Genomic DNA, 22,964 nt, shown 5'->3' with positions numbered 1-22,964 from the left:
TCCAGTCATGCCGTTCTCTGCTGGAAGGATAATCTTCCGAAATGGCAACTATAATTCTCTGCCTGACCTCCTTAAAGCCTGAAGTAGCTCCTACCTGCCTGCAAAGTAAAGTCAAAGCTCATTAGCCTCTGGTTCCATACCCACCTCTCAATCCGATTTCTCCCCAGACCGCCCTCATGGCCAAAGCTCCAGCCATCATGAATCGCTTGCGGTTCCCCAAACATACGAGATTATTTCATGCCACAGTCTCTACACACAGCATCCCTTCTTCGCCCCTGCCCCAGCCCCGCGGACCTCCTTCCAAGAGTTCACCCACCCTCGCTTCCTCTCCAAGCCCGTCCTACTCCCCTCGGGTCGGATGGATCTGCCCGTGCCCTGTGCTCTCCTCTGTCTCGCTTACACATTTGCTCGCATGCCACGAGCGCTCCGATGACCTGCGGGCTCCTAGAGGACGGGGCTTGAGCCTTCCGCATCCTTATGTTTCCGATAATTGCCCGGCAGATGACAAGTACCTAATGAACACTTTTAAGAGCGTGAAAGAGGGAGGCAGAAAAGAAGAAAAGAAAGAGAGAAAAAGGCCAGATTTCCCGGGGCCTGTCTTGTCCTCCAGATAATAAACAAATTTCGAAAACTGTGTGCTGGGTAAAAGGTCCTGGCCCTGTTGTCTCAGTCAGAGGAATGACTGGTGGAATTTAGAACTCGGTCTCATTGGAAGGCAGGTAGACGAAGGGAAGTTGGGAAGCAGGGACCCAAAGGTCTTTGTGGTGTCCTTTGTGGTGTGGACCAGTGTGGACCAGCCACTCATCCCACCCATAGGAGAAGCATCATCTTCAGTAAGGCACTGTGGCTGCCCTGTTCCTGGCTCGCTTCCTCCTGGGCAGTCATGTGGAGAAGAAAATGACGAAGGTGACCTAGTTCTCTGCTGAAACCTTCCCAATCATAGGTCTGCGTGTATTTTAATTATACCTGAACCCGGGAGCCCTCACCCAGACATGGCTGCAGTCCCGAGTGGACTGTCACTGTGGCTGTAAAGATTTGTCTAAGCTTGTGGTTATCTCAAGAGCCTGACATCACACTGATCATTAAGCAACAGAGCGGAGACACAGCTGGGCGTTGCCATGGCAACCCGCACTGGCTTTGCCTGCAGAGCTTGGTAACAAGAGCATTTTATTATGGGTCATTAAGGGCAAAAGGCTTCATTTACATTATTTCCTGTAAAATCCTATTATTTCAGGTGTTACACTCCATCGCCATCTCTGTGGCTCTTCTAAAAGGAATCATAAATGTGGGTTATTAGGTAGAGTCACAGTTATAACCTTCAGGTAAACGGTAAAGCACAGTTTTTACAAATGAGAAAAGCATTTCAGTGTAGGGGTGTGGGGTAAAGAGGCATCCAGTGTTCTCTGAAGGCAGAGAATTCTTATTCTGCAAAGTGAAAAGTCTCTCTTTCTATTGTCTGTTCCCCAGGGCCTGCGTCATGCTTTAGACTGCCTTGAATAAGGATTCTTGGGTCCTGCGATCTGCTAAATACTTATCAACAGATCTGACTCCACTGTATTTTTTTTTTATTATGGTAGGAATACTTAACACGAGATCTACCTTCTCAACAAAAGTCTGAGTGTTGCTGACTGTGGCACAGTCTTGCACGGGTCTCTAGAATTTATTTCTCTTGCACAACTGAAACTTGCTGCCTGTTGATTAATCACACCCCATTTCCTCCTCCCGCTCCTGGCAGCCACCATGCCACCGATTCTATGGGCTGGACAATTTTAAATACACCCTGTAAGTGGGATCATGAGCTATTCGTCTTTCTGTGATTTGGCCTCCTTCTCCGCCTCAGCTGCTGAGTCTCAGACATCTCTCATCCTGGACTAACCTTTTCTTCCCAGCTGTACCAAATCCAGGCAATGGTATCTTCCAGCACTACGTAAGCATTTAAAGCCCTAGAAGAGCCTCTCTCTTACGTAACTGTGCCTCGGAGGAGGAAAATGAGGTGTTCGGCCCCAGCCAGTGTCTTTCTGAAGCCCAAGCCGCCGGCATTGCAGGCTGACCTGGGGCTGATGGACAGCGATTGCCTCTGAACTGTGATAGCACAAGTCTACTTGGGGAAAGGACCTGAGAAGGTCGCTCATTCACTGACAGCGCTATCTGCTGCCGATAATTAGGGATATCAATTGTACAGAGGCAGTCCCACCAATGCCACAGAATACACTCAAGCTTCTAAATCCCTGTGGCCTAACTAACGATAGCTCATTTAGGCTTTCCTGAATGTTCACAGATCCTCTCGTGACCAAGAAAACTCTAAGATGACAGCTGAGAACTGAAAAGAACAAAGTCATCCTTCAATCTTCTAAGTTAATTTAGTACAGTCAGGAATACGTGAAATGCTCCCCTCCTCAGAGAACCACTTGCTAAATGAATGGAACATGAGCATGTCGTTGAATTAGTTCCCGATTTCACTGGCATTTTCCACCATCCTCCTAGGACGACAGTGATTGACTTCAGATGACTCAAGGTGGAGCAGTGGCCAGCAAGTGGGTGATGTTCAATGCTTTGCTTATAAAAAAGATGCTACAGATTTGCTGGAGCATATTTTTTAAAATATATTTTCCCTCTATTAATATTCACCAGAACCACTGGAGCTAGAACAAGTAGATTTTTGTGTCAAATTCCAATCTTCTAACTGTAGAATTAAGGTATCTCTCTATTTTAACCAGTTCAATCTCTTCCCTTAGGGCTGAGTGACACAAAGCAGGAGACAGGTGAATTAAGACAATCTGGTGAATGTTCCGGGGTGAATATTCCTCAGGGCGACAGGTGATCAGAGATGTGGGTTCAGTGCAGACTTCCCGTTGAGTGGCGTGAGCCAACACACAGCACCTCTGGCAAACCTTTAAGCCCAGAAGATACCACCTGAGGGTTATGATGCTCAGATGACTTTACAAGTTGCTTTTCTTGCCCCAGAGGAAGGAAGCAGGCTAGGTTAGATTTGGAAAATGGAGTTAAACTGTAGACATACAATAAGAATATGTAAGCATATGCTGTATGTAGAACAGAGGTGAATATGAGGTTTAACTGCTGGTTTTTATACCAATCGCTACTGCCTGTCGAAAGGGTTGCAGCTACATGATATGTCAAACACTCTTTTAAACAGATTCCCATTCAGGAAGTGCCCTATTTTAGGAGGTGAATCTTCCAGCTCCCTAAATCAATGAGTATACAAAGAATTATAATTAAAAGGGGCAAAGCTCTGAGGACAGGGGTTTCATAGTCAACTCTCGAAGGCTAGATTAAAAGATTGGATTTAATCATAAATTATTGTCCCAAATCCCCAGCTTTGCCTCCGGTATATTTACAGTTAACTCTCGTGAAGATTTTACAAGTGAGGAACTTCCTTGGCTAACTGAATAAAAATGGGATTTATACATAAAATTAATCCTTTGTAACTTGTACTTTAAATCTCTTTTATCCAGACTACATGGGATCATTTCTGTATGCACTACTAAAATAAAATTTGTGTATTTAATATTATAAGCAGAACATATAAAGATCATATTTGAGCGATGCGAATATCTTAGACACAATAAAGGAGATAAAGGAGGAAATTAAAAAACAATTCAATAAGCTGGAAATAGTTTTTTCGAATTAGTGGTACTGTTTACTTCTAACTATGCTCCTCCACTGCTTATTCCTGGCTCCTAAATAGGAAAAGAATTATTGTGCTTTGCATTACCGGAAATAACTGATACTATGACTGTTTGAACAACATGAACTAATTTAATTAATTTATCTATTACATCCTAAACTATTAAAAATTAAAACAATTCTGCTCTGAATTAAAGGACCGAGCTGCCTGCAGACATGTCTCACGAAATTCTTCTCTTTCATGTTATTAATTCTTGTTATCAGTTCTGAAGAAAATCATTACAATCACTTTCCCAGGCCTATCTCTCCTCAGTTCCTGAAGTAACAGTCACCTTATTCTGCTCCGAAAAGCTGTTATACTTGTCATTTAGCACTGGGCCTGTGAAAGACAAAAAAGTGAAAAGTGTAATTATTTTGATTTTTTGGCATAGGTAAAACTTGAATAATCTTTTATTCCTTTTTTTTAAAGTCATATCCATTTATGAGTGTAAATTTAAGCTAACACTTGAACCCTGGTTTCAGATTTTTTTTTGTACTGCTTACTTCAAATCACCTGATTCTGTACCTTTTGCTAATATGCGTGACCAAATGATATGTGACCTGAGTGTGAGACCCTCCATTCTTTAATTGGATGAAGTGGTCAAAGTGTCAAAACACAGTCCACTCACAAGAAATCTTTATAGGCTCAGTGGGAATCAACAAGAGCTAAAGCTCGAAGAGACCATTTAAGTCCCGGCCATTGCCAGGGTGGATTAGCAAAGAGATCTATAAATAAAATTTCGAACGTTATCTGTACGGAGTAATAATTTTGAATTGTTCACAGAGAGCCTAAAACTTAAGTTTTTAAGGGCCTCGCAGGCATCATCTTTGATTTCTGCAGCATCTTAATAGAGTCTTAGGGGTCTGACATCCTGGTTCTCAGCACATTCATCCTGAGCACAGATGGGAACACTAAGGTTAGTAGGCATTGTATTTATTCTGATAATGCATTAAGCCATATTATTTTTTACTTCATTTTTATTTCATTTTCAAGGGCCTCAGGTACATAGGACTGAATCGATCACGCATCAGACCAAGGTACACTACTACTAGCATTCATCTGAGGAAGGCCCTTGATTTATTACTTTTCTCCTCTTGTCCCATCTCCAATCCCATGTCCCTCCCTACCCTACTGGAAAAGTGTATAAAAGTATGTGCTGTCCTTCTAGTTTTACCATATGTAAGGGTAAGCAATTATGAACAGGAATGTTGTCCCTGGAAACATACCCCAGAGAAGAGCTTGTACACATTCGCGAGGAGCCATGTACCTATTTGTTTCTCACAGGGATGTTTGGGAGCAGCGAAGAGTTTGGAGCCACCTCCTCCCATCACTAAGTAAATAGATATGTAAAATATAGCTCGTGTGCTATGTAACAGTCAGAGGCAATGAATTCAATTCGCATATAGTAACGTGAAACAGAATGAGATCCAGACACAAAGAAACAATGTGAAGTATTTCTCAGATATATGTTTATTTATCTCTCATTTTTAAGGAAAAACAAATTGGATGTAGTTTAAGAATGAAGGAAAGGAAGAAAAATAAAACATGCGAGGGTAAGAGAGTAATTAAACAAAGGGGCCGACAGACAGAAATGATTAACTACGCATCAACACAGTGCTAAGTTCTTTCCATTCATTCTTAATTCAACCTTACAATACTCTTACGAGGAAGATACTATCATTTCTTCTACTAAGAGTTGAGGCAAAGGAGGCTCGGAAAGGCCGAATATCTCACCTGAGGGTTCCTTACAAGGCAGTGCAGATCCGGTTTACAAATGCAGGACACCTGGCTCAAGCCTCACCAGGCAGTTAGAAAATCACCCCAAGAGCAGAGTGTGTGGTGGGATCCAGCCCGTTCCTTAGAAATTCTCCCATAGCTGGGTTACTCTGTTAGAATCCTATGCTCAGCTCTCGACTATCAATTATTTTTGTTTCCCAGATTCCAGGAAGTGGATATTAAAGGTAGAAGACACAAGTATAACAGACATTGATAGATGTAGTCTGCTCTGACAGATAAATACCCTTGCATCTGATTTACGCATTACTGTTTCATTCATTTGGTTACCATCGAGTGACATCCAAGAAACAAAGAAGCCTAGGTGCACTGTTAAAATTTACCTGCTGGATGTGGACATCTAAGAAAATAGTTGCACAATGTGGTGACTCATCTGCGGTCATCGATGTACCTGAAAACCCGGTTCGACTCCACCTGCCGCCTCTCTTTAAACTCCTTAGATTGTTCTCAATAGATTCTTAAGCTTCTGGCAGTATGCGCTCTGTTTCTTAGAAATATAAACTGTCCTATAGTTGACCTTGAAAATATTAAAGAACAATGTTAATTAACCAGAAGAATCAATTACATTTCCATAAGTTTTATGCGATGCTTGCAGGTTCCCAGAGATTACATTTAACAATGATGAAATTTCATGGAAATGTGTGTGTGTGTGTGTGTGTGTGTGTGTGTGTGTGTGTGTGTGTGTGTGAAAACAAGCCACACATCTATCATTTATTTTCTTTATGATCGCTCTTGAAAGAGGTCTTTTGAGAGCGCTAGCAGAGATGGCACGAAAACTGTTTCCGATCAACAAAAGAACAAGGAGAAAGACAGGCGGGGGGGACACCACAGACACCCCTGAATAATATAGCGCTTCACATTTTTCCATTAAATGCGTTCAGTATGCAACATAGAGAAAGAAACAGACCATTTAACAGGAAGCCACAATAAAAATTATGGTCTATTAATAATCTCATATAAGTCCTAAAAAGCTAAGGGAAAAAGAGAAATTTTGAGGATGTGGTGGAAGCGGGGGTCAAATTTGTCTTAGATGAACTTGGAGATTCACGTTTCCAGAAATACAAAAAGAATTGAATAGTAATAATACAGGGCATATTTAGCAATTTCTATCACTTGGAAATTTACTAATACCTATTATAAATACCTTTATGCTCTACTAAGAAGACTCTAATTAAAGAATTCCACTTGGAATCCATTTCTTCATGTACAGTAATGATTCTTTATGTTTTCAGGGTTATGAAACTCTTTAAAAATTTGATGAAAGTTACGAACCATCTCTTTTTCAAAATGTACACACATACAGGCATCCATTTACATAACCTTATAAGAATTCATAAATCTGAAACCCAAGGACTTAGACTAGAAAGACCAAATTGATAGGCTATATAGCAACTCAATCTAAACTCCCTCTACTGATTCTTTTTATAAAATTTTCTAAGAAACGTCTTGACATTTGCCAGTTTCGCAGGTGCTCACATATTATAGAAAATGAAAACCAATCACCCTACTTCAGGTAAGGTCCAATTTTGACGTAATTAGATTGTTTATTTTACTAGAGCTGCCACTGAATTCTGCATTATCATGTTAAAGCCATATGCTAACTTTATTTAATAAATACTCTCATAAACTCTGACTTCAATATGATGAAATGTAGGGGAAATAATTTCTTTACTCATAGAGACATAGGAGAGACTCATTCGCAAATTTGTCTGGTTCTCAAGTTCATGCTGTTAATTAATCTCCTACAGGGCTTCCTGACAAACATGCTTTAAGGCATTAATGAAGCCTTCTAGACAAGCTCAACAGTCTAAGTCCTGCCTCATTTGAAAATAGCCTTCAAGGTGTTCATGCTGTCTGCCTTTTTGGCAATACCTGCCTCTCCCACCTCTTTACAAATCTGTAGATTCAGATGGGTCGTCACCAGCCCCCTGTCCACTCATCCTGAGTCCTCCCATCCTCATGGAAAAAAGGTCAATATAGCAGAAGTAGAGTTTCTCAGATGGTTACCAATCTGATTTACTCTTTTTCGGATAAAAACATTTGGTGAAGTGATCTTTTTAAGGCTATTATAATAATTATGTCCAGCAATCCTCTTAAGGTTTATTTGAATCGAGGTAATTTTCGTCCATCCACATTCCCCATCTGCTCTCCATGTTCTTGTGGCTGCTGTGTTGAGCTGTAAATCCAGTTTGGCTTCATGGACGATAATAAGCAAAGTGTCCTTGCTTTGTCTCCACTATAACTCAGCTGCAGATCATAGTGCAAAACCTTGATTTTGTCTATAGACATGTGTTGGCCAGCTTGTGAGAATTCAGTTGGTATTGTATACGAAAGTGGGTGGAGCTGCTATAATTTACATATATGTAACTGAATTTTTAAAAAATCTTTCTTTCAAGTGACTTCAATCCCTGATTCGTTTTCAATTGGGAAAAAGAGCGTCAGGTGCATGATCGTCCATGAGAACTGTATTTTGGCAGGCACAATTTATAGTTCGTTATCTTTCTTAGGGCGGTTTTTAAGAAGCAATTTCTATTATCTGTTAAACTGATGTGTTTCTTCTTTGACTTCCATACACGCTTTATGCCTATTTTCAAATTCTTCAGGGCATTTTTTTTTCTATTGCTTTAAAGTATAAGGAACCGCATCTATCAGATTACAAAGTATGTTCTTGCCTTCAAAGTGAGTTAAGCCTATTTATTACCTGCTTCATAACAAGCAAGGAGCCCAGCAAATATCCAAAAAAACGCCACAGTAAGGAACAGACCTTCATACTTATGTGGCTTTCTAGGGTCTTTCTGAGCCATCTTGGAATCCAGGACAAGCAACAATTTGTGGCTCTCAGCGCTGTCACCACCAGGTGACCCTCTCTGCTAAATCTGGGCAGGGAATGAGGGTCGGTCAGGTCCCTGAGCATTCTGGGTTGAATAATGCCACCCTCCCCCCACCAATTCATGTCCTCTTGGAACCTCAGAATGTAGCCTTATTTAGAAATAGCACCTTTGCAGAAGTAATTAGTTGAGACCAGGTCGTACTGGGTTAGAGTGAGCAGTAAATCCAACGACTTATGTCATTGTAAGAAGAAAGACAGAGACACAAGGAAGAGAGAAGGGCCGGAGAGATGCAGCTACAGGCCAAGGTTTACCGGGAACCTCCAGAAACTAGGAACAGGCCAGGCAAGCTTCTCTCCGCCCTTCAGAGCAAGCGACGGCCCTGTCGATGCCTTGATTTTAGACTCCTTGAGAATACGTTTCCGTCGTTCGTGAAAGCAGCCTTCGGAACGAACGCACTGAGGAGCTTGCGAACGGTGTTATTGAAGAGGACGAAGAGAGTTAAGACAGTCCAGAGAGTTAAGACAGCTCAGGACTTTAAGCAGCTGGACTGCGGGCAGCGGGTGAGAAGGGTGACTGGGGAGCCAGGGCACAGTGACCAGAGATGGGATGATCTCGTTTCAAACGAAAGGGTGATGACTACTGGGGTGGTGAGGAGAACCCGGATGTGGCTACGGCTGGGTTAGGGCTGCGGATGAAAGAGCAGACTTCAGGAAGGCACTGGCCCTGGAGGACCTCAGGAAGCTGTTAGTCGCCCCAGCCGCAGCAGCCCACGCAGACACAGGACCACTGAGCCCAGCCTGGAGATTTCGCACATAGCTCAACAGTAGCAAATGGAAGAGTTTTTACTCTGGATTATGGAAAGCGGTTCTTTGATTCGGGAAATCTAAGCTCAGGACCAGAGTCCAGATTTCATCCCGCTTTTGGGAGAACCATTTTACACTGGGACGCACAGGGGCTATGGCATCAACGAGACGTGAGTTCACATCCTGGCCCCAGCACTTTCTGGTTGCTCGGCTATCATGTTTTAACAAAATGCTATGGTCCATGGTGTCCTCATTTAAAATGGGAGTAAAAAAAATACTTTATAAAGTGGTCATAGGCATCAACTGAGGTAACATGTGTAAAGCAGCTAGCGTACGGAAGGTGATTGTTAAAAGTTACTTGGTCCTCTCTGTTTCTCACATCTAGGGCATTAAATAGTAATTGGTCTCTTCCTCTCTTTCACATATGTGTTCCTGAGAAACTAGGCAAAGTATAATAGCCAAGGAAACGCAGAGATCATGTCTGGTCATTTATGCTTTTATGATAAATTAATACGCTATTTCCCTGGTCAAGAATATTTGCTGATCAAGAATACTTTTTTTCGGTGAGAACATTTAAGTTCTACTCCCTCAGCAAATTTCAATGATATAATACAATATATTAACTGTATTACATAATGTACATATATAATATACTGCACATTATAATATATAACATACTGTATTATATGTATATAATACAGTGACTCTCTCTACATAATATACTGTATTATACAGTATTATACTGTATTAACAGACTGTATATAACATACTGTATTATATGTATATAATACAGTGACTCTCTCTACATAATATACTGTATAATACAGTATAATACAGTATATTATGTAGAGAGAGTCACTAAGTTTTACACTAGGTACATTATTAAAGGATAAATTATTTTTTAATGGTCAAGCTTACTACCTACTTACAAGCAGTCTTCCAGAGGCTGACGTCAGAGCCTGCAGTGGTGAAGAGCTGGACCCCTCGGGCTGCTCCCAGCGCCTCTCCTGGAGTTTAAGCACTGGCCAGCGGAGCACGGATTTTAACTGGCTCCTCGTACACACGGCTCGGAGTGGCCCAAAACAGCTGGAACCAGATGTTCTACAGACAGGAGAGGTACCCGTTGAAACTTTACTCTTCTCTAGTTCTATGAAATCATAAATTCTTTCCAGACGAATACCTCTTCGCATAGACTTTTCTGGGCCAAAACTCTCAAGGTTTAGAAAGTAATGATTGTCTAGTCTGGATTCAAACCAAGACCTAACATCAGAGTGTCTGCCAGGCTCGGCCACACTGGGCCTCCCTGTGTGTCCCCTGCACAAAGCCCCCTCCTTCCCATCTCTTCAAAAGGATGAAACTAGCCTGAAACTTTCCTTCTAATTTTTTTTTTGTTTTGCTTTGTTTAGAGTTTAGCTTTTCCCAGAGAAAGGCTTTACATGTTGATCCTATAACAATTCAATGATGAAGGCGCTGCCGAGAACATTTGCTTTGCGGAGCTGGATGAAGTGAACGGTTATCACGTTTAGAATTCTGCTTTCTAGAAAAGAAAAGACAGAAAGAACAGAAAATGGAAGGGAGGAGAAAGAAGGAGCAGAGGAGGGAGAAGGGGTCGGGGAAAAGGGAAGTTAGAAAGGAAACTCTAACATGGGGGAGGGGTGGAGAATGTGGACGCGCTCCCCTTTCGGGGTGTTTGGCAAACAGGCTCACCCTCCTTTTGTGTTCCCTAGTCTAAACTCCTCACCCCTTTCTTCTTATCTACCAAAGGGTGAAATGCTGTGACCGATGACCTCTCAGCGCTTAAATGAGCTCCTACAATTCATTCATCCTGTGCTTGCCGGAGAGTCTGCTTAGAAGAAATTACGACCAGGATGATAGCAGGTAACATGTAAAATACATACCCAGTGTTTGTCACTGTCCTCGCAACTGCCCCTGGGGAGATGCCATTTTTATCTTTGAGAAAAAGGAGATCGAGAGAGATTCAGAAAGTCGCTAAAGCTCCTATAGCTAGCAGAACCAGTATCCAAACCCAGGCCGGCGATCCAGTACCCAAGCCTTGAACCACCCAGCCACACTGTCACCCCTGGCATGGAGAAAAGGAAACGAAAGAGTCTCTGCTGGCACAAACTGGCAGCGGCACGTGGGCCTCAGTCCCCGGGGACAGTGTCGTAAGGGCTTTGCTTTCATGCAAACGGTATACCTTTATTCTTCATGTCCCCTTAGAAGGGAAGAGGTTTCCACTCCTCTTTTAAGGAGGAGAAGGGCGGGGCGGGGGACACCCCTGCTTCTCCACCTCCTTCACTCACCTCTCCCCAGAGGACGAGGAGTGACCGTCCCGCGGGGGAGTCTGGGAGAGGAACCCATGCGCTCGGCTCCGCAGTGTGATGCCTCCTCCCCGCCTGTCCTCAACATACTCCTTTGTCTCGTCACATTTGTGGGTGACTATCCGGAGCGGTGTTTGGCCCCGGGGACGGGAGGCCCGCGCTGGTACTGCCACAGGGACCCGGAGGGCGAGAACTTCTAGTTCTGTGGGAGCTCGGGTAGGCCCACTCGCTCACAGGTGTGACACCGGATTTTCCAGTCCTTCCCATCTGTGAGAAAAATGATGGTTTAATCTCCATCTCTCTGTCTCTTCAGCCTTGGTGCTCGATTTCCTCGAGCCTCCATTTCCCCAGCCTCACAGTGGGACTCTAACGCCCACCTCATGGGACTGGTCCAGCGGTGGGATGAGGGGGACTGTGAATCTCCCTGTGCTTGGCGACTTTCTGCTTCTTCACCCTTTTCTCCTCTCAGTCACGATCCAACTTTTAAGAACTGTTTTTAGTAAAGAAAGATAAATAGATCTGCCATTCTGTAATCCCTCATTGCAAAGATTTTATTTCATTTTTTTAATAATATTTCATACATTCAGGCAATAAAACTAAATTGGTGTAAATAAAAGTGTCACTGAGCCCGTATCTTCTGTAGATTTGGTCTTTGTGTCTTAAATTTCCAAATGAATTTATCCCATTGGAAGCATCTAGTGTAATTGTTTTCAGCAGTATATAATTTTTTAATTGCATGATTAGATTATAATGATTAGGCTCTTGAAAAGAGCCACAAAATAGAAATTTGAACACGTACAATAAGTTAAACCGTTCACACTTCAAAATTACTCTTTCAGCTTCAATTCAGTGTTCTATATTTTTTAAAGAAAGTGAGACAGAAATAAAATATCTTCGGACTTGAGGAAAACTCACTATCATCCAAATTTCATAAATCTATTCTTTCACGTTTGTCCTGATGAGACAGCTAAAATTTCAACCCACGGAAGCAGTGAATGCCTTTCCCCAGAGGGCCCACGAGTCAATGTCTTCTCGTGTAGAAAGATGGCAAAAACAATCCATCGACCAATGAGAAGTGAACATTTCTCACTGATGTGCAGGAGGGCTCTCCTTCCCTTTGGGAGTGAAAGCGACAAACTGGTATGTGACGTTGGAAGCAACAGGTAGCCAGCCCAGTGAGCAGATCCTTCCTTGCAGCTCTGCCTTTAGGCTCAGCACTTCAGGGGTTATCTGCCAATGCAGAAGACGCTGCTGGCGGGGCACCTGGAGGACAGGGTTACAGAGGCTGTGGCTCAGGATGGGACAAAGTGTCGAATGGAGCTTCGTGCAGGCAGAACTCAGTAGGGCAGGTGCGGGGAGGGTTCCTCTTGATTCCTGGCTCCAAACTGGGGTTCAGAGACGTCTGCAGTAATGGGACATGATGCAGGTCCCAGCCGAGCATCACGCCAGACATTTTGGTTCCCCCTCTTGGGTGCAGACCGTGGCGAATGCTGGCCCTCTCCAGCCTGGACTTGCTCGGTGTTGAATTTTCTGCCTTTCTTTCGCGTTTAGATTTCTTTTCACATTGGCCCCAGAACTAGGAAGAGAGAAATAACAAAAAGCAGCTCGGAGTGTTTCCTTGAATTCTGGGGGATTAGGCACACTGAGCTGATGCCGGAAAAGAGTCTGTCAGGAGAGATCCTCGCCGGCTTGTTCCTTCCGTACCCTCGGTCCATCTTTGTTTCCCAAATTCAATTCTACTTTTCAGAAAGAGCCGCAGAAGTGTGGCCCTTCTCTCACCCCCATTGGTTTAGGGAGCAGAAAAAAGAGAATTGAACAGAAACAGGGAGTGGTCGTGAAGTTTCAAATCCTATCCCTTTGTACTCCTATTCCTGATTTTAAAGATTGCTAACTCAATGTTTACCTGTCCTTCCTATAGTGGCTCAAAGGTTATGTCTGCCCTAACGTTTGGACGGCCATCAGGGCTGGGGTTTGAAATAAAGTAAAGATGCCATTTGCATTTTTTTTAAAGAGAGGAATAAGCTACAGGTATCTTTAATGCACAGTGTTTCAAGTGTGAGTTCCTTATTCCATTATGAATAAGCTTCAATATCTAGTTTTATTTGGTAATTAATGAAAAATAATGGGAGACCGTGTAAAGGTTATCTGCCATCTATTTAAATGACCACCTTGCTAATTAAACCAATTTGCTGGGGCGGTATTGTCATTGAATGTCACCTGCCTAAAATGTGGCTTAGCTTACTGGAATCAGACAGAAAGACCTACAACTCATAAGCAGGTACAAAGCTAGTGGCATCATATTTCATTTCGAGTTAAATTTATCCAACATTTCGAGAGCATAATAGAAAAGATATACTTTCAACTAAGACAAAAATTAGTACACGCTAGCAGAAACGTTGGCCTTTGTGAGTCCTGGGTTTAGCAAGATGAGGACTTGACCTCTAGGACTCGGCAGTGGGTTGAGGAGGAAGGGTTAATGGAGGAAGCCACGGCTGATTTTATACCTGGTCAAAGATAGTTCTTCTTGGGAAAGAAAGGCATGGTTAGGCCTCGTATTGGAGGAAGAATTAGGATCTGTGGCAAATCTAATGATGACACGTGCTTATATCATATTTTATGCAAACATTAAGGCAATCGATGGAAAATAATCAAGTGGTGTCACCTTCGTCTTCCGCTAACATTCCCAGACTCCCTACGGGAACAGTGGTGACAATTAGAGTTTAGCGGCCCATTCCGCCAGTCATTTCCACTCATCGGTGTGATAGTATTTGGCTGTTTCTTCCTCCCCCCATCCCACTCCCCACAAAAAGAGATAACCCCTCACCGAGGAAACCCTGTTAGCTGCTGAGGGGCTTGGTGTGAAGATTTCAATATTATAGGATAAAATAAATTGTTGTATTGTCCTGTGTCTTAGACATTCAAATATTTCAAGTCATACTTTAATAATAGTGAGCAGGTATTACGAAAATTCCCCTGGTTTCCTTTGCAAAAGGAACCTAAGCCTTTCCGAGGCCCTGACTGGTATGATTGCTGAAGGGACTAACATGGCATTAGTTTGGGAGGCTCCTGGCTGTTTCCTTCCAGAAATATCATGTAGCCCTACCCACACACTTCCTGCCCTAGTCCCAGTTCGGGACGCTGAGTGCGTGACACCTGGCAAAGGTAGGTGTTAGACTGTTAGTAGCTGTTAGACTATAACCCACATTTTAGTTTGCATAACTCAACTCTCCTTACCCATCTCCCCTCAGAACCTCAACGGGTGTAATTTCCTGAGCTGCAGTATTATCCTAGCCTCAGTGTGTCATTTTCTTTCTCGTTTCTCATTCTTCGCTGTTGGAGCTCAGCAATTAAATGATAGACAACTTGAATTTTTCGTAATGGGACTACCAGCCATGAAAACGCTGACTCGTGTCTTAAAAAGAAATTAAAATAGGCTCAATACACTGTGTCTTTCTATTCTTCTTCACAAAATATCTTAGTCTGAAATTAAAATAGGCTCAATACATTGTGTCTTTCTATTCTTCTTCACAAAATATCTTAGTCTGATATAAGCGACGTATTGTAGAGCAATGTTCGTCAAACTTTAGCATGCTGCATGGCTTAAAATCATTTGGAGAACTTATTTAAACCCAGACTGCTGGGCCCAGGCCCGGGTTTCTGACTCAGAAGGTGTGGGTTGGGACCCAAGGATTTGCATTTCTAATCGATTTCCAAGTAAAGCTGCCAGTCCAAGAGAATCCCAGTTGTAGCAAAAAGGCCAGACAACTGTGAGGCGGGGCTAGGGTGACTAACTCATCCTGGTTTGCCTGGGACTTTCCCAGGTTTCGTACCGAAAGTCCCACATTCTAGCGACTCCTTCAGTTTGGGGCGAAACAGGACAGTCAGTCACTCGAGGCGAGGCCAAAAATATTTTTTTAGTTTGGACAGAAATTTTGTAGTTCTTAGTATTTCCAACAACCATTTTCAGGTTTGCTGTGTTATGACTTTAGATGGTCGGAGGGATTTTTTTTTTAAATCACTGGGTTTAAGATACTCCATGCATCTAACATTCATACTCCTGGAAATGGTCTCACGGTATTCTGTAATAGCAGCAATGAGCCCTAAGGCCCCAAAGCTCTGTGAGGCACCATGTTAGCAGTTTGCATATATTATATCTAATTCCTACAACAGTACAGCGTATTAGAAATTACAGCTAATGCAGATGGGAACCTGCTCACAGCAGTTACAGGTGACACAGCTGGTTACCCTGCAGCTGGGCTTTGAGCCCAGATCCTTCTGGCTCCAAAGCTTGTCTTCTCTCCCTTACGATGATCTCAGTGATTATTTGTTGTTTCTAGGGTTTAACATTTGCCATTTGCCATCACTCAATTGGTATAGACGTTCAAAGCCAGTCATATGACGTGTGCACTAAATCTCAAAATACAGTGCATGCCACCATGTAAACACTGCTGTCTCCTCCTACGGGGACAAAGGGTCTACAGACGGGCCTTCCTCAATCAGGAACAAACCGACAGAAGCAAGAAAAGAGATAATTATGCTTTTTAAAATAAAAAAAATTGTTAGCGAAAAGCATTCATTGTCATATTGAATTATTTCACCTGTATAAGGCACAATATCATAGAGAAGAAAATTTGAAGGAATACGCCTAAATATAATGTGATCTTTATCAATCTCTTTATCACATTTCAACAGTTATGTCATTATTTATTGCCAAAAAAAAAAAAAAAGACCAATCCTTTCTCTTCTCCTCGGGGCCATTTTCAGTTCATCACGTGGACCTGCCGATGAGTCAAGTCTCACGTCCTTGTCCTGTGAGACCTCCAACAGCTGGATGAAATTCTCTCCGCGGTTTCTCCAGCCCCGTCCTTCCTGCGAGAAGGCGACCAGCTTCCATCCTTCCACCTGCTCCGTCTCAGGAACAGCTCCTTCTCTTTTGAAGGAAAGCCCTTTGCTCATCCTTTGGGACATTTCAAACTTCTTTTTTTTAAATGAGGAAGAGAAAACCTGTCTCTTTTCCCCTGGGCTCCCCACCTTGGTCATTTCATTCCGACCTTGCCAACCCACTAAACTCACCTGGTGAACCCCCTCCCTGCGCCCTGTGTTCAGCGCCTCACGGTGAGCGCACGGCTGTGACCGTGCAAATCTTCACTTGTTTAAAATGCCTTTGGCTCTTCGCTTTGTCCTGGCTTCACACTGGCCTTGTACTCGCTTCTTTTCTTGGCTTCTCCCTCCACCTTCACACACCTGCGCGCCCACTCCCTTAATCATTACGCCCTTCGGACATCAGATTTTGGGCAGCATCAAACAGTCATAGGAACAAAGCCTCAGGTCTGTTGACCACAGACAGTTTCGGTCAAACCAAAGATAACATCTTGACTTCAGCTGCGTTTCAGCCCCACACCCATGAAGGAGGAACGATCCCACAGGCCACCTCCCCTCGAGACCAGACAGAATGACGCCATGACTGACCTCAGGTCTTGATCAATGACCAGCTGCCTCGTACTCTAACCCTGACCATTGGCATGGCCCACGACCCGAACTCCCTCAGCCGCCATGGCTAATAATCTTGCCCCTGCATAACCCATTCCCTAGGGGCATCTGGGAGCCAGCCTTTGAGCACTAGCTCACCTTGGCGCCATTTCCTTAAATAAACGTTTCCTTTCTCTGCTGCAAACTCCTGCTTAGACCTGGTTTGGCGCTGATGCCCACAGACAAATAAATCTCCTTTTATTTCAATAAAATCGAAATCGGTTCTTTGCTTCATCTGCAGATTTTGTGACTTCAAAAGGGCCCTCTTCGCATTTTTGTTACTTTAAATATATTTAGGTTCATCAGAATGTTGGGGGACTTGCTTTATTATTTCCTTGCACAGGATGTTCTCCGTTCTCAGAATCTTCCCGTATATGTGTGAGCATTACGGTCCATGACTTCACAGTCACCGTTTTTTCTTTCTTGATTTCCATTAAACACAATTACTTAAATTGTTTAGTTTTGTTTCTAACCGTGAGAAAATGAAAGTTATGCAGGGGAAAGCTCTTCAAGAGTCCTATCACCTGTGAGCCTACTCCCGTCAAGGGCGAACACCTATGATCCCCTACTCCCAGGAGAGACGGGCCCAAAGACACCCGCTCAGAGCAGAAAATCCAAAGAGAAAAAATAGCTTCTCTGACCCCAAAGCAGAGTTTGTGGGGTGTTAACTGATCACTCCCAGCATCACCTCAAGCCTACGGCCTTCTTGGCTCTGAGCCTGGGTCATCGCCTACCTCATTTGTGTGACTCGGTCTTACCCGTGATCGGTGTCCCCAGTAGCGGCTGGCTCAATCTTTGCCCGTAGTTCATGATGTGAGCTGATTACCACGTGACTTTTGATTTTCCCGCAAATCTTGGATGAAAGAGGAAGGTGAAACTATGCACGCGGTCATGCCCAAAGTGAGGTCTGTGTTCGCGAGACTTTCAAAGTATGAGAACACAGCTGGAGAGGAAACGGTGACAGGGGTACCTGAGTCCAACGAACACAGCAACCTCCATTGTTCCCGGCTCAGCAAATAGCAACCGCAGAATCTTCTCCTTAGGCCAGCATTTCAAAGTCAAATATCTTGAACCAGACGCCAGGCAAAGAGGCAACAGTTGTTTTGTTTTATTCTTTTCATAATCAAATAAGAAGGATTATTAACAGAAAACAGACTAAGCCTAAAGGCCCAACATCATAAAAGGTTTTTACTTAACACGTGTCTCAGAAACAAAGTAAAAATGTCCTAACAACATTCAGCATTTCAAATTCAGATAATTGTGGAAACTGTAAGAAACCAGCAACAAACAGGTTTTTTGTCGTTGTTGTTTTGTTTTTATAAAATGCAAAATGCCTTTTGCTGTTGGCTCGTATGATCAAAATGCCCCTTTTTTTGGCAAAGACAGCGAGCAGATGCTATTTTAAACTCAAAACTGAACCAGATACAAGCTGCTGCTGGTTTCTTCCTCGTTAGGGCATAAACCAGCAGAACCCCCCAGGCTCTGGGCCTGCCTCGGGTCATTTCCTGACCACAAAGCAAGAATTTCAGAGGCAAGGACATGGGGCAGCTTCAACATCATTGTTTTAGACCATCAAGGGCACAGCTTTTCATCCGAAGTTCTGGTTGGCAAGTTCCAAGGAATATGATCTTTTAGCCAATAACCACCCCATCTCGGTATCGTCCCAAAAGGTTCTAATAGCAGACACAAGTTTGTCAATCAGGTTTGCAAAATATACAGCTTCTCCCCCAACACTTCTTTCTGAAAAAAAAAAAAAATAGTTCTTTCCAGGAAGCAAGGAATTGCAACCGAGAAATTATTTGTTTCTAGCCTGTGAGCAGCATGCAGAAACAGTATTTCAATTAAAATACCAGTTTGGTGATATCTGTTTAATCGTTAACAGATTATACTTTCTGGGTTGAATAACTGAAGATGACCCAGAAAGTTAAATAACTTAGATTACCTAGAAAGTTAAATAAGGAGAGTTTGGTTCAGAAACACAGATTAGAAAATTAGACTAATTAATCATTTAATTTTCCAAACTATATTCAGAAAGTCGAAGATTATTTAATCTGGCCTGTGCTAAAGTTTGTATTTCACTATGTAGGAAGAGAAATGCTTTGCTAAGCAAATTAGCAATCGTGTAATAAAATTATGTAGCGCATTTCAACCTACTAGAAAGAATAACAATAGACATAACTATTTTCTTTTTTTGTGCTTTATTTCTATTGAATTTGAATGGAAGAGGGAGAATATGATGTTTTAACACTGAAGATATTTTTTGCATAGTAATTCATGTGACTTTCTTACACGACAGCAAGAGGATGAAACAGTATGTTTAGAAAGACAAACAACAGGATGTTTGTAGAGACTCAAAAAACTGCCGGAAGTTTTGGTTTCAACATTTCACTTCTCAGTCTAGTTTTTTTTATTTCTGTATTTCAAAATTAAATTTCGTTACTTTCAATAAGTGTGGACATAATTACATTACGATTACAGTCAATTTGATGAAGGAAAGCACCAAATCTAATATGACAAGGACTATGTCCTTGAATCAGCAGTGCTGTATCAAACTATTTTTTCTCTGGACTAAAGACTTTCCCCTTTTTACTGTCTGGCTGGTACGATTTCCTTTTGGGGAGACAAAAAGCAAACAGAGTTGTTTCCCAGCTTTAGCAGAAGGACACTTTCTAATAACGATCCAAAGTGAGAATCAAGAGCCAGGTTAGGTGGACCAGGAACCAAGTAGCTCAACACCCAGACACCAAGAACCCACTGTGTCCAGAAAACACAGCTGGTCTCCACTAACAAGACCAGGGCCAACAGTCTTGCATCTGACCCAGCCAAGAAAACACAAGAAACAATCGTGCTTAAGCACAAGGCAGCTATATAATTTATTGTCCAAATTGGCACATTCTTGAGAGCGAAAGATGTTATTAATAATTATGGCAAGACAAAAAGTGTAGATCAAGCCTGTTCCAGGCAAGATAGGACTTACGGTCACCCAGTTAGAAGCCATACAGAGCTTTGCAGCTTTCAGATCATAAAAACATGGAGCGGAGAGAATCATCCGCCCAAAACTTTCATTTCGCAGGTAGAGCAGCAATGGTATAAGGCTATGAAGAGGGCTTTCTCAAAGGTTGGAAGCAAGTTACTGGCAGAATCAGGACTACAACTAGAATTTCCTGCTCCCGCCCAGCGTTCTCCTAGGGTACTACATACGTGCATAGCGTTTTATCCTCTTCCAAACCTGGTCAGAGCCTCAAGGAGCCCCACGGCCCCCAGGCCATAGCATTCGGGAATATAAACAGTTCATAGCAACAATAACAAAGAGCATTTTCCTGGTTTTTTCTCTACCTGTGATTTCAGAAATTTCATTTCTGCTTTAAATCCCCATTAAACAGCTCGAGGAGTGTCCTGGGGCCACGGCACGGCACGGCTGCTCATGAATGAAGCCCTCCCTGCATCGTGCGAGGTCACCGTGAGCTGGGGCTCCAAGGTCAGAGCTGGCTCCTCCTTGCTTGCCATTGGGGAAGCTTGGAACGCAACATTTAACCTCTCTTAATTTTTTTTTTTATTATTAAAAAATAAGATTACTTTCTGGAATTGTGACTATTACGTGAAATAATATAGAGTCGGTTCTTACTATTTCTGGTGGTTCTGTCCTGTAAATCACCATCAACGCCGAACAAGCCAAAACCGATCCACCATCCTAGGGGGGCTTCAAAGCCAGGTTCTTGAGAGTCTCGGTCACATTTTTGCCAATTGGTCAATATTTAACCTTGTTTTATATGTGTTTCTGTTTAAAGACCCCTTATTTAGTATATAGGATTGATTCGTTAATATCAAACTCATAGCCAACGGCACCCTAACTCAGGCTGGAACAAAGCTTATCTAACACGTATATTTTCCCCCTAGAGCAGATCACAGCTTTTTTGTGCTCAGAAACATGAGACAGTACTGTCACATTACACTTGGGGGCCACTTCAAACAGTGAGATCACCAACAAAAAGCACGAAACTGTGAAAACCATGGCACCGCATAGACCCCAAGAAGGACACTTGTTTACGGCATGAGAGGCGAAACTTGAAGACACAGTGAGTCACCCCGTTGGACCTCAGCCGGGATCACACATGCGTGTCAGGGGACTCAAATTTCTCTCTGCTCTGTACTTGTCTGTGAAGACCACAAAAGCTCTGTGAGTACTAATTTTGGAGTCACAAACAAATTTTAGCAAGTAGGTGAATATAGAATCCACAAATAATGAAGATGGTCTACATTCAAGAGCTTAGCACAGTACTGAGATGGGACCCCCAATAAATGCTAGCTGTTGCTGTCCTTAAGTGATTATTGTTAAGGGAAGCCCCCTGCCAAGGCCTAAGACACAGAGAGGCCACCTTCCACAGTTCCTGGGGACCCCAGTGCTACCTACTGTCACCGTCAACCAGAAGAGATGCTTTCTTCTTTAAGACAAACAGTAGGCTAGTCTAGCCCACTGCTCAAGCCTCGTATCCCACAGAGGATAAGCGTTGTGAGTTTTTCCCAAGTGGCACCAACAGCCGTCAGGTAACGGACTCCCGGTGAGCCCACTTTCCAGGTTCTCTAGGGTCACACCCCTCCGAATCCTTAGGTGAACCTCATGGGGCTCTAACTCAGACACCCTTTCCCCGTCCTGGGCCTTATTTCTCTGCAGTTGACCCTCTTGAGGTGTTTACATATTCCATATGCAAATGCATGACCCCCAGAAAGAATTAACGACCCACGTGATCAAACGAATTCCACACAGTTGAGGGCTTCCCATTCCTCTCACTGAAGGTACGCGGCCTGTTTTCTCTTCCTTTCCTTTTCCTTCGTTTTGGTTTTGTTTGGCTTTATTTCTCAAGTTCGCCGTTAGCTCTGTCTGTGGCCTCGCACGCTCTCCCGTTCCGGGAGCTCGCTCTGGACGTGGAGTTCACTCCTCCTCTGGCTGCCCCCAAGGTTTCTCTCTCCTTGTCCTCTCTGACTCCCCCACTTCTGGCCTGCTCACGGTCTCAAATTCCAAACACTCCCTCCTCCAGCCGATCTGCCTGCGGCTCTTTCTATAATTGAGCTTGTTGCTCTCCCCTGGCCGTGTCCTCACTTCCCAGAACGGCCTCCTCCCTGTGCGCTTCCTCCCCTGCGGCCTTCACACAGGGTCATCTTCTCTGGGGCAGGCCCAGACTGTCGCCTTTCCTCAGCGGGGGGGGGGCATCTTCCCCAGTCCCCTTCTTCCCGTGCCCTTTGTTGAGCTCTGGTCACATTCTTGGTTCCCCGCTTCCCCTTCCTCTCTGATCTCTGTCTGAAACCCATCACCTTTGACGCATGAGATTTGTAGGTTTGGATCGTGCAAAAAAAAAATTGGATCGTCTGAAAATAGATGGGTCCTCGAACAGTCTGCGCACCTCCCTGGCGGAACGGCTCGTCATTACACAGGCTCGGAATCAGCGCGGGTCGCATTCGCTCTGAACGGCAGCTCCAGCGGCCCGCTCGCTGCCACCGCCCGCCAAGTGCGCGCCGAAGCCTCCTCCCCAAGAGCTGATACCGTTATTCACAGTTCTGGAGTTTTAAATATGATGGCTAAACGTTAACTTGCTCTGCAGGTGAACACTGTGATCCTTGCTGCTTCGGATTTCCCCGCCCTGCCCCGCTTACCCAGCCCCCCGTTATACTCTGCCAGCTGCCAGCTTGGGCCGCCAAGGGTGGCCTGAAACATCGGTCCAATGACCTCGCCCGTCCTCCTTGTCCCATCTCCTGGTCTCAGCCCTGTCCATTCTTTCCTCGCACGGTCCCTGAGCATTTCTCTGCACCAAGCACTGTTCCAGGCATTGAGGGTAGGCCAATAAAACGATGATCCACGCCCTCTTAGTAGACTCAAACAACATAAATAGCCAATTTTTGTTATGTAGACAAATGAGGTGTGTCTACATAACAGATCATCTACAAAAAGTAGAGTATCTGGTACATTAAATGGTCCTCGGGAGAAAAGGAGGGGCGGAGCCAGGCG

General features: G+C 43.6%; 1 long non-coding RNA gene across 6 annotated transcripts; it reads right to left on the bottom strand.

Moving 5' to 3' along the window:
- Positions 1-503: 503 nt before the first annotated feature.
- LOC120614383 (uncharacterized) lies at positions 504-22,586 on the bottom strand. 6 transcript variants are annotated; one of them, XR_005655952.1, is made up of 6 exons: positions 19,941-22,586; positions 17,722-18,703; positions 11,012-11,063; positions 10,043-10,214; positions 5,803-5,996; positions 504-4,024 (listed from the first exon to the last, which is right to left on the bottom strand). It is a non-coding gene; the product is annotated as an uncharacterized LOC120614383 (long non-coding RNA). The 6 variants fall into 6 exon arrangements; XR_005655954.1 differs by lacking the exons at positions 10,043-10,214; positions 11,012-11,063 and having other exon boundaries at positions 505-4,024; positions 19,941-22,585; XR_005655955.1 differs by lacking the exons at positions 10,043-10,214; positions 17,722-18,703 and having other exon boundaries at positions 506-4,024; positions 20,300-22,567.
- Between the last annotated feature and the right edge of the window lie 378 nt (positions 22,587-22,964).

The sequence above is a fragment of the Pteropus medius genome, unplaced genomic scaffold (genome assembly GCF_902729225.1).
Source record: "Pteropus medius unplaced genomic scaffold, Ma_sr-lr_union100, whole genome shotgun sequence".
Taxonomy (NCBI): domain Eukaryota; kingdom Metazoa; phylum Chordata; class Mammalia; order Chiroptera; family Pteropodidae; genus Pteropus; species Pteropus medius.
This window is presented reverse-complemented; position numbering and strand designations above follow the sequence as displayed.